The 14,611-nt window shown below is 37.8% G+C and overlaps 1 protein-coding gene across 2 annotated transcripts in view; it reads left to right on the top strand.

Moving 5' to 3' along the window:
• The first annotated feature begins 11,626 nt into the window (after positions 1-11,626).
• Positions 11,627-14,611, top strand: part of LOC149200347 (uncharacterized) — a 29,224-nt gene continuing 26,239 nt past the window's right edge. The window contains exon 1 of one of the 2 annotated variants that reach the window (XM_089402679.1): positions 11,627-11,884. The gene's annotated coding sequence lies outside the window, so the exon portion shown is untranslated. The remainder of the gene's footprint in view (positions 11,885-14,611) is intronic. The other variant, XM_089402678.1, reaches the window with a different exon arrangement.

Genomic DNA, 14,611 nt, shown 5'->3' with positions numbered 1-14,611 from the left:
TGTCTGCAAGGAAGGTATAACAGTGGACTCAAAAAAGATTAGAACTATCATGGAATGGGAAGATCCTAGGAATGTGGATGAGTTCAGATCATTCATGAGGTTAGCGAGTTATAATATGAAGCTCATCGGGAACTTCTCACAGATTTCCTATCCTATTACATCTTTGTAGAGGAAAGAAAAAAAGTTTGAATGGACAGAGGAATGTGTAGCTAGTTTTGAGCAATTGAAGCATTTACTACGAAAGCTCCAATTCTAAAGATTGTCGATCCAGATAAAGAGTTCATGGTGTGTACAAATGCTTGCAAGAGAGGACTTGGTGGAGTCATCATGCAAGAGGGATAGGTTGTATGTTACAAGTCAAGGAAACTAAATGAGCACGAACATAATTACGTGTCTCTTAATCTTGAGTTAGCAATGATCATTCACGCATTGAAGATGTGGAGGAATCATCTTATTGGCATGAAGTTTGTTTTGATGAGTGATCACAGTGGTATGGGATATTTGTTTGACCAACCTAATCTCAATTCTAGGTAAGCTAGACGGTTGGCCATTCTCATTAAGTTTGACTTAGAGATCAAGTACATCAAGGGAAAGGAGAACAATGTTGCAAATGTTCTCAATAGAAGAGTGCAGGTGAATCACATAACAATTAGGAGTTCATATGGGACATATTTACATGATCATATCTTACAAGCAGAACAACAAGATTACAGGTACCAACAACTTAAAGCACATGTTACAGCAGCAGAGTACAGGTAATCAAGATGTGGATTATCATCTAATGACAGATGGTTTGGTGAGATTTAGGGACAAGAACAACAAGATTGCAGGTACCAACAACTTAAAGCACATGTTACAGCAGCAGGGTACAGGTAATCACGATGTGGATTATCATATAATGACAGACGGTTTGGTGAGATTTAGGGACGAAATCTATGGGTCAGATAATAATGAACTCAACAAGCTTATCTTGAGGGAATTTCATGTTAAGCCATATTCAAGTCACCGAGATATCAAAAGCCTCTGAGAACTATGAAGAATTTTACTACTCGCTAAATCTAAAGAAAGAGGTAGTTGAGTTCGTCGCAAGATGTTTGGATTGTCAATAGGTAAAAACAAAGTGTAAGAATCCAAGTGGTCTATTGCAGCCAATTCTGATTCCATAGTGGAAATGGGAGGTCATTTCCATGGATTTCAATACAGGTTTTCTAAGGACATCTAGATAACATGATTCCATCATGGTTGTGGTTGAAAGGTTGACCAAGGTAGCTCACTTCATTCCAATGAAGTCTACTAATTTAGATAGCGGGGTAGCACAGGTCTTCATCTGGGATATAGAGAGATTGAATGGTGTTCTTAAGAGGATTGTATTCGACATAGATGCCAAGTTCACTTCCAGGTTTTGAAAGGAGTTGTTTGTAGGTTTGGGGACAAAGTTGGCTTTCAGTACAACCTATCATCCGTAGATATATGAACAAACAAAGAGGGTCAACAAGATTATAGAGGACATGTTGAGGATGTATGTTATGCACCAGTAGAGGAGGTGGGAGGAGCATCTTCCACTAGTTGAGTTTGCGTATAACAATGGCTATCAGGAATATTTGGAGATGAGTCTGTTTGAGGCACTTTATAGATGGAGTTGTAATACTCCCATTAGTTGGAGTGATCCAGTGAACATGGTATTTATTGAACCAGACATGTTCGAAGGGATGGAATAAGAAATACAAGGAATCTAAAAGCAGTACAAGACATGCAAAAGAGTTATGTAAATAAAAACAAGTTGTTTAAGGAGTTTCACGTTGGGAGCATGTGTACTTGCGCATCAAGCCCAAGAAGAGTTCCTTGAGGATTGGGTCATGTGCCAAGATGACACCTCGGTATTGCGAGCCTTTCGAGATCCTTAAGAGGATTGGACCAATGACCTATAGACTTAAACTGCCACCAAAAATGAAATTCCATGATATTTTCCATGTTTCATTACTTAAAATACATGTGAAGGATGTTGATTGAATGGTTTGTATTGTAGGTGAAGCCAAAAGGAAAATTCCAGCCAGAACCTCAGTGCATATTACAACAAAAGCAACTCATGCTTCGGAACCAAGAAATCGAGCAAGTTAAAGTGCAGTGGAAGCACTTTGGGCCCGATGAAGCTACATGAGAGATGGCAGATCATATGTGAGCTTTGCATCCTTCATTATTTCTCAGTTGAGGCAAAGGAGTTTTAGGTATATGTACATATTTATGTATAGTTGTTATTGTAAATACCACAATGAGTTGTGTTATAAAGCTCCAATAAGAAATATGGTTGTCATGTTCGTCATGTTGGTTTTTCTTTTCAGCAAGTTGTTCATTGTAAATTTTGCATCGAGCTTGTAAAGCTCCATGGGTAGTATGCTTTGGTTTTCAGTGGTTTTGCTGGTCATAGGTGTCATAGAACACCTAGGACGATATTCCCTTAAGGGAGATGGGTTTGTAACAACTCTGGGTTAAAAGTTCATGTAATAAAATTAATAAAGGCAAAACAAGACTAAGGTCATGGGACACATATTCTAAGCTGAATCTTGGGCAAAACATCCTAGTGGGTATCACTTTCAGTTTAATTATGGCTAAGGAAATTGGTAAAGGCAAAGATGCATTACTTGACATTTATTTATGAAAATAAAGGAAGCTAAGAGAAAAGGGAGATGAAAGGTCACAAATTTGCATGAGAGGCAAATTGAAGGAGAAATAGAGGAAAATGAAGAAAATAAAGGCCTCAATAATAGAAGGGCTTCTAAGGATTAGTTCAAAACTTTTTGTCAGTTTTAGCTTGCATCAAGTTAGAAAAGAGAGAGAAGAGCACCAAGAGGAGAAAGAAAGAAAGCAAGCAAGTAAGGAAAGAAAAGGAAGGACAAGCAAGGAAAGTTGGAGCAAGCAACTTCATCAGGAGGATTTGCAGGTAATAGGTTGCATATGTGACTTCCTAGCTGGTTTGTGAATGCATGGTACATGCATTTGTGTATTTGGTTCATTTGTTGTCATTGACATGAATTTTGCTAGGTGTGACAATGGTTTCAGCGTTGCTATTTCTAGATAACCATGGTGTGATGGGATTCTTTTCTAGTTGAGCTTTGGATTGTCGAAAGGTTTTGGAACAAAGTGAGGTGGTCTTAGGAAAATTCCCAAGGGTTAGAGGTGGAGGTGGTTTAATCTTCGTGAGTCCCTCAACAGGCAGTTGGAAACAGGCAAATTCCTCAAGGTATTGGTGAAGAAACTCTGAGGCATCCAAGCTTGTTTTTGACTTTGTGATCTCTTGATTGGTTTTGGCGAGATCATGGTAGCCTGAGGGTGGAGGTGGTTTAATCTATAGGAAGCCCTAGTTGTTTATGTCTTGAGATCCCACATTCATGCTTGGAATATGGCACGTGGGTGATTAGCTGAAAGACAAATTTGGTTCAACCCAATCTATGGTCGGGTGGTACATGGAAGTCCCTAAATTGGTTGGCTTTTGCATAATATAATAAGAGTTATTTTCTTACTGTAATTAATGAGCACTCATACTTGTTGTCATGTTGATTTGATGGTTGTTATGTCATGGTTAATAATATGGTTATATGCTGGTTATAAGCATGGATTTGCAAATGTACTCTAGCGATGTTTTGTTTAGGATTTGATAAGTATTTGATGGTTAATGAATGCATGGGCTAACAAATGTTGTTGCAGCTATTATGAGAGGACACTAGACCTTCTTGGTGATTCTCATATAAGTTCAGACTCCTATGATTAGATATGCATTCATGACCTGTAGTTTACAAGTTCACCATATCTTTAACGAAATGATTGTCATGTTTAGGTTTGGTTAAGTCAAGTTTTTTATTCAAGTTTGTATGTTTAGAATTTTCATTAAGTTACTTATCATTCTTGGAAGTCTTAGGAAGTTATGGGCAGTGGCCTGGAGGCTAGCTTGGAATTGTAGCTCAGATATTGGGACTACAGGCATTGAACTAAGGGTTTTGGGTCACAACTGCACTCAAGCATGCTTGTGCATGTGGTTGGAGGGTCACAACCGCACTCATGCAGGCTTATGCATGTGGTTAGGCTGTTATGTCACTGAAAAAGTATTTTAACTCAGGGTTTGGTCACCTAGGGTGGTTATTTGGCCCCTGAGTGTAGCTTTGTAGGATGTAATTTTGTGGTCAGTAAGAGTTGTTGGCCCCACTTCCATAACTAAATCTTGGAGGTTGTGTCATGTCATAGTAACTCTTCGTCTCAAATTTACCCTGGTAGACTAGTGAAATTGGGTAAATGTGGGAGGGGGCATTGCATGGGAAGTATTATATTTTGGGGATTTCTTGCTTCAATCTTTTCTACTTCTTGTTAAGGAGGGGAGGGCCGTTGTTTTCTTTTTAAAACATTTGAATATGAAGGAGAAGAGAATGAGAGATTGACTTCCTTCTCTTCCTCCAAACTGGCCTCTTTCTCCTTTTTATCTGAAGGAGGGATTTTGTCGATATCCTTTGAAGTCTCTTCCTCGATGACTAAATTGATCCTATTTGAAGGCACTTGATCCAGATCTGACCGATATTCTTCATTTACATCTTTGAACTTTGAGGACTTTGATGAGATTCATACTTGCTATAATGAGGCCCTTTAGATGGATGATTCTTATGCTTTCCTGAAACTAGTTTGAATGCTCCTTGCTCATCATTACTTTGAGAAGATTGCAGAGGGATAGGTGGAGATTGAGATGATGGAGCTTTTGGACAATTTTTTGCGAAGTGCCCATACTCATGGAAAAAATTACGTTTAAAAGGAACCTTCTCATAATATGGAACCTAAAGATGGGCCCTTGAAGTAAAGTTAAATTTCCTTAGGGATTCCTTTTGCAAAATTCATTTCAACACAAATTCTAGCATAGGAGAAGTGTAACACCGTCCTCCCACACTTACCTAAGTTAACCAGTCCACTGGGGTAAATATGCGATGAAGAGTTACTATGATATGACTCAACCTCCTAGTACAACTAAGGAAGTGGAATCGTCCAACCAAAACTTTACTCACCTCCCTCAGGTGCTACAGGAACCCCAGGAGCTAACCAACCACTATAGGTACCCAACCCCTGAGCTAACTTGCTTTTTCATTGACCTGGGTTCTCAGTCGCTCCCATGACAAGGCAAGCCAATGACTATAACCCTCTAGTCACTCCCACATGCCTGCTTCCCAGCTTCTGTAAACTAATTTACTCAGTTCTATGTCAGTGACCTTGAGATCTGAGCCAATTTTTTAGGGCTAGGACCCATAACTTAATGAAACTCTAAAAAATGATAAATAACACAAAGACAAAGCCTTTAATTCAAATCTTGATTAAGGAATTAACCTGACCCATCTTATCCATGACAAACATTTCGTCAAACACATCGTGAACACGTAATCTATAGGTCATAATTACATATCCAAACATAGGGGTCTCATACTTATCTGAGAATCACCAAGAAGGTCTGATGCCCTCTCACAATAGTTGCATTATCATCTATTAGGTCATACATTCATTAGCCATTCATTTACTAATCAAAACATGTTGAGATCCACAACTAAAGTTTGTCATAAAATCATGCTTATAACCAACATATAACTAGAATAATACCAATGATAAAATAACCATCAAGTCATTTAATAACAAGTATAAATACTCATGAAAGTACAAGAGGAAAATAAATCTTATTAACATATGCAAATCTAACCAAGTCATTGACTTCCATGTACCACCCGACCATAGATTGGGTTGAACCAAATATTTCTTTTAGCCAATCACCCCCGTGCCATATTCCAAGCATGAATGTGGGACTCACAACAAAAACAATCAGGGCTTCATCAGGATTTACTGTGTATCCTGCCATCATCGGTCAAGGGATTTCTAGGACCAAAACCCTCATGTTTCAACCAGGCTTTATCGTATATCCCACCATTACCGGTCAAGGGATTCCTAGGCCCAAACACTAGACATACACTATCAGGGTTTACCACAATCCCACCAAAACTGGTCAAGGGATCACTAGGCCCTAAACAAGCATGGATGCCTCCAGATTTATTCACCAATAACTTGAGGAATTTTCCCGTCTCCACCCTCAGGCTTTAACGTGTATCCTGCCATTATTGGTCAAGGGATTCCTTTCCCTTGGGAATTTTCCTAAGACCACCTCACATAGTTCCAAAACCATCCGACAATCCAACTAAACCAAATGAAAGAACCCGATCACACCATAGCTATTCGGAAATGGCGAGACCAGGTTGAAACCATTGTCACACCCGACAAAACCCATGCTAATGACATCAAGAGAACCAAATACACACATGCATGTACTATGCATGCCAAAACTAGTAAGGAAACCATACATGCAACTCGATACCTGCAAAGTAATCCTGTTGTAGCCGCTTGATCCAACTCTTTCTTGCTTGATCCTTGCTTCCCTTTGCTTCCTTTTCGTTCCTTTACCTTCATTTATCCAATGCTAGAGTTCTCCAAGAATGCTCTAAGTGTGCAAGAGTATGAGAGAGAGAGAGAGAGAGAGAATAAAAAGAGAGCTCCAAGGCTAAACTGACAAAACGTTAAACTAACAAAAGTTGTGAACTAGTCCTCATAAGCCTTTTTATCATAATGTCTCTATTTTTTTCAATTTCCTCTATTTTCCTTCAATTTCCTCCTCACATGCAACCTGTGGCCTTTCACCTTCCTTTTCTCCTATTTTCCTTTATTTTCATAAATAAAATGCCAATTAATACCTTTTTGCCTTTTCAAAGCCTTTGCTAATGCCTTTGCGAATTTCCTTAACCATAATAAACCAAATGAACACCCACTAGGATGTTTTCCCAATATTTAGCTTAGAACGTGTGTCCCATTACCTTGGTCTTATTTTTCCTTTAATAACTTTATTACATGAACATTTAACCCACAGTTGTTACAAGAAGTTATTGTCCTTGTCATGGGAATTGGTAATGCAGTGGTCCAAATTGTCACATATGACTTTGAAAATACCATTGTTGTAGCAAAGAAAAGGATGATACGATAATCTAATCTTGATAGGAGCATATGAGATTTCCATGGTAGGATTGAAATCTAGAGTCTAGTGGATGAGAAACACTCCCCGAGAGTCCATGAAATAGAGCCCACCAGATAAGATCCTTGTCCTATTTGCTTTAAAAAACAAAAGCAATTTTTTTTTCCCATAATATAATGAGCTCATGATCTGCTCAATTTTTAGACGTCCATTTTAAAATAGAGTTATAACTGGGCTAAAGTCTAGTAAAGTTACCAACCAACCCTCTTTCCTTAAGAGTATTAACGTTCTTATATGTAGAGGCAACAAACCCCAAGTCAAGAGAAGGAGCTCCTTTTACAAATCTACCATGCGGTAGAGAACCATGACCATCCATGCTAGGGTTGGAAAGACCACCCATTTCAAAAGCAATGAACTCAACAAAATTGACTAAGAGAATAAATCAACCAAGCCAATAATAAACAGAGGTAGTAGAAAACCAAGATTGAAACCCCAAATCAGTAACATAAATTCTTGATCTACCACAAAGATTGAAGCACTCTGCATGCATCCATTGTAAACAACCAAGTGAGCCATGATAGTTTAAAATGAAACCCCAAATCTGCAACAAAACACCAAATCCACCATGACCCATATAGCCCACTGCGCAAATCTGCAACAAAACACCAAATCCACCGCGATCCCAAATAGCCCACTGCTAAAATCTGCAACAAAACACCAAATCCACTGTGATCCCATATAGCCCATTGCGCAAATCTGCAACAAAACACCAAATCCACCGCGATCCCATATAGCCCATTGCGCAAATTTGCAACAAGTGGGAAGGGACAACGACAACAAGAAAACCCTAGCCACTCACTCCCTTGACATATTCAACTCCTCCATTTAGATCAACTCTTAATATTTTTTTTAATATATAAGTATGCATCATTGCATCTAGAGTAGTGAGGTAGAGTAGATGTTATCACAAACAAACATAAGATAATGTTACATTAAAATATTAATAAATAAATTCCTCCCCCCACCAGGAAAAATTGTACTTTTCATTAATATAAATAGTGAAATTTACATGTTGTATGTGCTATATATCATGCCAAAAAGTGACTGTTGATGTAACAACAATCGTCAGAAGGTCTTTTGACCTATAATGGAGTACATATATGTTATGTAACCAGCTCACAAAATAGAAGAAAAGATAGATCAACAACTTCAAAATCAGCCTCTTCGAGGGGGCAACCTCCTTTACATTACAAAAATGAACGATTCTTGGATGATACAAATGACAAAACCTCCTTTCTATATATAGGAGTCTAAGGGGTCAGAATATAATCAAAACCGACATAACAATATAAGGGCACAACATTAACAATAGTGGGCTTCTATGGGGCACAATAATAACAATATGGGGACAATAGGGGGACAACAATAACAATAAGGGCTACAATGACAATAGTAATGGGGGAATCACTAGTATTTTAGGGACCTTACATGCCCCTTTCCTTCAAAAAAGTGTTGTCCTCAACGCTTGAGTAATTATGGATGCTTCTGTATAAAATTCTCACCCTCCCATGTGGAATCTTCAACAAGTAAGTTCTTCCACTTGATGAGATACTTCGAAATTGATCGATTTCGTAGCTGTTGAGTGATGGTTGCAAGTGGAGGAACCATAAATTGCTCTGATACCAAATGTTATGTAACAAGCTCACAAAATAGAAGAAAAGATAGATCAACGACTTCAAAATCGACCTCTTCGAGGGGGCAACTTCCTTTACATTACACAAATGAACAATTCTTGGATGATACAAATGACAAAACTTCCTTTCTATATATAGGAGTCTAAGGGGTCACAATATAATCAAAGCCGACATAACAATAATAATATAAGGGCACAACAATAACAATAGCGGGCTTCTATGGCGCACAATAACAACAATATGGGGACAATAGGGGAACAACAATAACAATAAGGGCTACAATGAGAATAGTAATGGGGGAATCACTAGTATTACAGGGACCTAACAATATACATAACATATACAATAATATAATAAACCAAGACAAGTCCATGATGAGTCTATTTGCACTGAAATGTGTTTGTAGGTAGCCATGTACAAAAGGTATTAAGTCAGATAAAAAAAAATATAAAAAATTATGTCACTATTGAGCTGATGTATCCTGTGTTGTCTCTGAAAAGGGACAATGATAATACCGATAATGATTGTGCCCATGCTATTTGGTCACATGCCAAATACCATACGCCTGTTGGGTAGCCTGTCGGAAAGTGTGTTCCTCTCCTTGTAAATGTGTTGACAAGAAATGTAGTCAAAATGTGTTTTTAGCATCAAAACCTCATCCAGTATGCATTTGAGTGTGTGTGTGTGGCATGTAGAAAGCTGATTAAACCAATCAACAACCACCTTTGAGTCACTAAAAACCTGTAGTGGTTGGCAGTTCTTTTCAATAGGGAATAAGAGTAACTTTAGACTGAGTAATTATGCAAAATTGTTTGTGCCCTATCCCAAACTTGCTTTTAGTTCAAAGTGATGAGATTCATTTAGGTGTAGAACAACGCCCCCATCACATCTATCTTGTTGTGAATCTCCATCAAAATATTAATAAATAATTAAAATAAATAAAAAATAAAGCCATAATAAAATTGATCATAGAAATAAAATTTTAAAGAGTCTCAATTAATCTCCTATCTTAAGGTTCAATAGACCACATTGGTCTTAGTGGACGTTAAACATCATCATCATCATCATCAATAACAATAATAGTCTAATTTTAAGGTCACAACTAAGCCAAACACCAAATTGGTGTATGAAACCCCCTTGTTTGTGGGACAAGGGACCTACCTTCGTGCAACAATTTGACTACTGAAGTATACAGATGTATAAAGCTTAGTTAATAGTTCGAGTGGTTGGAGCACAATATGTTTGCCCAACCACTCAAGTACAATTCCATGGGACATGTGTTTGCCCAATATGACAAGGCTCGAAGAATCGACAGAACCACCAATGTGATGTTTTGGCTCTTGCTGAGTCACAAGTTATTGGTATATCTCGCTTGTGAGTTGTTGGACACTCATGGTGTTATAGCGGTAGTTGGAAGATTTGATCATAGGCCTCACATAGAATACTCAAAAGTGTTATTGATTTACCATTATTAAAAAGAAAAAAAAAAGGTTAAAAAACAATACCAAGATATACATAATCCTCCTCTTTCAATTTGAATTTGTAACTTCTTAAAAGAAAACAAGTATTTTTAAACATTAAATCCACTCAAATTATATTGTACATATAGATATAGGACAACATCTAAAAATAACTAAATTAACTTAAATCTAAATCTATTAAATATTTAAGACTTCAAATTTTAGATATTTTTAAATAATATAAAGGAATTAACACATTATATAGAGTTAGATAATTAAGGGCGAAGGTTTTTTTTAAGGGTGAGGCTTTGCCTCACGACACTATAGCTAGATTCGTCGGCCACCACATAAGATTCCTAGATTCCCTTTCTCCGCTTATCACTGGCCTTCAACGTGGACAAGCGGGACTTGATGTCACGCGTTTAGCTTGCTCCACATTAACCTCCTTCGCCTGCTCCACTGCTGAGAACAACGAATTTAGGTTCGGCAACTGGAACCGAATATCCAGTCTCTGCGGACGTTTTCTCTTTAGCTTTGGGGAAGAGCACTTGCGGGCACTCGAATCATTCTCCACCGTGACATTGACCAAGTTGTTCCCACTCTCTGTCCAAAGCAGATTCTCATCTCTATCGATTAGCACAGAGCTCAGTCCAAATCCCACAAAACTGGTTTTAATGCGGCTGGTCCTCGACTTTTGGAAACCACCATTCGAAGGGGACCCTGTCCATATGTCCATATTTCAATGTCATAATCACATATAGAAGGGAACTTGCATAAAAATACTAGTATAAAAATTACACACAAAGAAATTTGATTTTCTTCTGATATTTATTAGATTTAGGTTTAAGATAGATTTAAATAAATATTAATAAAAAAATATACACTAAAAAATTTGATTTTTTTGATTCTTTTAATATTTAAGTTTAAGATAGATTTAAATTAATATGGATAATAGTCAAAATTTTAAAATATATTTTAATAGGAAATAAATTGATAAAAATTTATAAAATAAAAATAAATGGTATAATATTAAGTATTTAAAAATATTTTAATTAATTTTTTTTAATAATAATATTATTATTTGTATAATAAATAAGGTATCTTTATATTCAAATTTGGTTGCACATGAGTTAATATGTGACTCCCCAACAATAATTTTTAGAAGTTATGAAATGCACATCAGTACACACTGTAAGATAATTGATGTTGACAGAAAAAGAAAAAGCAGCCATGGAAAAGAGGAATTTGAGTTTGTAGGGTCCATTCCAGGCCAGAGCTACACGCCCCTTCACCTCAACGCAAGGAGTTAAAAATGGAATTAATATAGATCTATAATAAAATTAATTATTTAGAAAAAACTTTCCCTGTCAAATTTTAATTAAAAAACAAATTTAGTTGAAAGTTTGGTCGGTTGTGGGGTATTAAACGTGGGAGTTGTGTCAAGGTGGTGTGGTCTGATCATTTGGCCTTTGGAGAAGAGAAGAGGGGAGAAGCAATTGCGTCCTTGCAAGTTTGAGCTAAGCTTCGCTTAGCATTTTTCAAGGGATTTTGTAAGGGCGCCCCCTCCTCAGTCTTCTCCCTGCTGAATTTCACAGGGTTTTTTCCTCCGTGTTTTATCTGATTCCACTTCAACGGCCTTTCTGGACGCTAAAGGGTGTCCGTTTCGGTGAATAGCCGGCGATTCTTTATCTGGTAAGGTATTTTTCAGTGCTTTATTTGTTCTTGACGTTTTGTTTTTGCTAGGGTTTCTTGTAGCCTGCTTATTTACTGTGTTTTATTTTTTAGACCTACAATTTTAGGGTATTCTTTTGCTATATTGAACAATTAGCAAATCAGTTTAGCGACGGGAGACTTAGGGTTGTTGAGCTCTTCACGTAGGGGTTTTCATGGCCGTTGGATTGAGGTCGTTTAAGGCGGATCTTGCAAACGCTGCGGGGTTGAGGGGAGGGATTGCCGGTTGGCCTAGTTCGTGCTGTATTTAATGGGAAACGAAAGGATTTCTTTCGGGAAAGAAAGAAGGGGACGTCCTTCTAACTCTCTGTGTTTTTTTTTAGGGGAAATGCTTTTGGCTGACAGGGGCAGGGGAATTTTTATTGGGTTTTTTTGAAAAGACTTCTGTCAATTGGCGGAAGAAATGGGTGTTTGTTGCTGAGTGTTTTTTTAATAATTGTTTGTCCTTTTTTTTTAAACTGTTGGTTTTCTAAATTTACGTTTTAAGAGCAGATGATACAGCACCATTCATCGAAGTTCAATTCCATTGGATGAACGAAAAACGATGGGGTCCGGTGCAAGTCCTTATTTTTCTCATGAAATATTGTATCCCATCCTACCCTCTTTTTACGATGGCCTTACGACAGTGCTTATGTTTAGTGATTTGCTACTTTAGGGCCATTTTTCGTGACAGTTCTTTTTGGGTAAGGTTTTATTCTTCCTACTCAAGTGGGTGGCTGGTTTGGTGGCACTCCTCTGTGGAGTGGGTGTATTTCTTCTCTTTGATCTTAAAAGAAAGCGCTTTCAAAAAGAAAAACTTAAGCCAGGACAAGAAAGGCAGTCTGGATTCTTTGTTATGGGAAGGAGATTATGATGTTGCATATTTATTTTACGAAACTGATGTTAATTTTTTCGGGGGGGGGGGGGGGGGGGTGGGGGTTGTGCTGATAAGAGTATTTCTCTGTTAATTGACGGAATTTGAATTTTGGGCCATTTTGAAAGGCGGTTTGGATTCTTTGTTATGGTAAGGAGATTGTGATTTTTTTTGGTTGGTGGGGGGTGTGGTCGGGTTGTGGTGATAAGAGTATTTTTCTGTTAATTGACGGAATTTGAATTTTGGGCCATTTTGAAAGGCAGTTTGGATTCTTTGTTATGGTAAGGAGATTGTGATTTTTTTTTTGGTTGGTGGGGGGTGTGGTCGAGTTGCGGTGATAAGAGTATTTTTCTGTTAATTGACGGAATTTGATTTTTGGGCCATTTTTGGTTTGGAATGATTCTAGTAAATTTTGTGGTAAGTGTGTCCTTTTCCTTTGTGGAAATATTATAATGGATTGTAGTGAAAGAGGTCCCTTGGCTGAAAAGCTTCCACGGCCGGGATTCTACTCTACCACGTGGTCTTATCCACAAAAGGCCTGTCTGTTCTATAGGGGTGAAGTATGTATCCGGTGAACATGAACTTTAGTCGGGTGTAAGAAATAACCTCGTTTTACCGTTGAACCAAGACTTGTTGCTGAACCAATGGATTTTAAATTTAGAGTCAAGTGGTTAGATAGTGAGATCAAGTTTAATTTGAGAGCGAGAAGTCTTAGGCAGACAGAAATGCAAGCAGAGCGGGCTTGGCTTTTTGAAGCTCAGTGATGGTGGGAGCGGGAACAGCGGAGTACCAAGTAGTTGCAGACAGCTTGAGGAGCGAAGCATCCTCTGATCTTTTTAACATTTTTTTTTATAAAATGTTTGGACGTATATATATTCAAAAAACATGCAGATTGTCAATTTGGTTGCAGAAAATATGGAAACATGGATGCCCTGTTTCTTGGAAAATATGGAGACATGGATGCCATGTTTCTTGGAAAACCTTGCGGGAAACTTCAGTGCGGCTTCACTGAATTCATGGCAAACGTGTCACCACTGATTATGGTGTTGACCTGGTTGGATATTGAGTGAGGCATGCAAAAGAGGCAGCTAGCCCAAAGAATTGACCCTTAGACCTCCTCGTTCAAAAACACTCAATCACGTGAGCTAGCCCACCAGCCTGGTGCTGTGCTACTTATAGGCAACTACTACAATTTTAAGAAGCTAGAAATGTAATCAATATTTGATTAATTGTTCAAAAACACTCAATCACGTGAGCTAGCCCACCAGCCTGGTGCTGTGCTACTTATAGGCAACTACTACAATTTTAAGAAGCTAGAAATGTAATCAATATTTGATTAATTGTTTGAGCATCAACTATTAAGTACAGTTTTCCTTGGGGGCTAAATCTGAAGCGGGTTGTATGGTATGTACACCTCCCTAAACTAACCAGTCAAATTGCTTTGTGGAGGGGTCCTTTGTCTTACACTGAAGTCTTATATGTCTGTCTTGTTTGTCTAGCTAGACTATGACCTTAAATTCAATAGCTATTATTATTATTTTTAACATAAACCATATTGTTAAATCTTAGACTTTTGTGATCCATATTGATAATGAGATTGTCTTTTCGAATAAACACATCATTAGATTTGGTTGATGTTTTGAACCAACTAATGTGGTTCATCCTCAAGGCAAAGGTTGACCTTTGTCCCGAGGCTGAACCACATTAGTTGATTAGAAATGTCGACCAAATCTCAATGATGTGACGTTTGTCCTGAGGATGAACCACATTAGTTGGTTTGAAAGTCGTCCAAATTTCAATGATGTGATTATGCCGAAAGACAATCTCATTATAAACCATA

The sequence above is a fragment of the Pinus tabuliformis genome, chromosome 2_1, assembly GCF_031772625.1.
Source record: "Pinus tabuliformis cultivar Carrire ecotype Pingquan chromosome 2_1, CPIR1, whole genome shotgun sequence".
Classification (NCBI taxonomy): domain Eukaryota; kingdom Viridiplantae; phylum Streptophyta; class Pinopsida; order Pinales; family Pinaceae; genus Pinus; species Pinus tabuliformis.
Note: the sequence above shows the minus strand (reverse complement) of the source record. Positions and strands in the feature narration are given on the sequence as shown.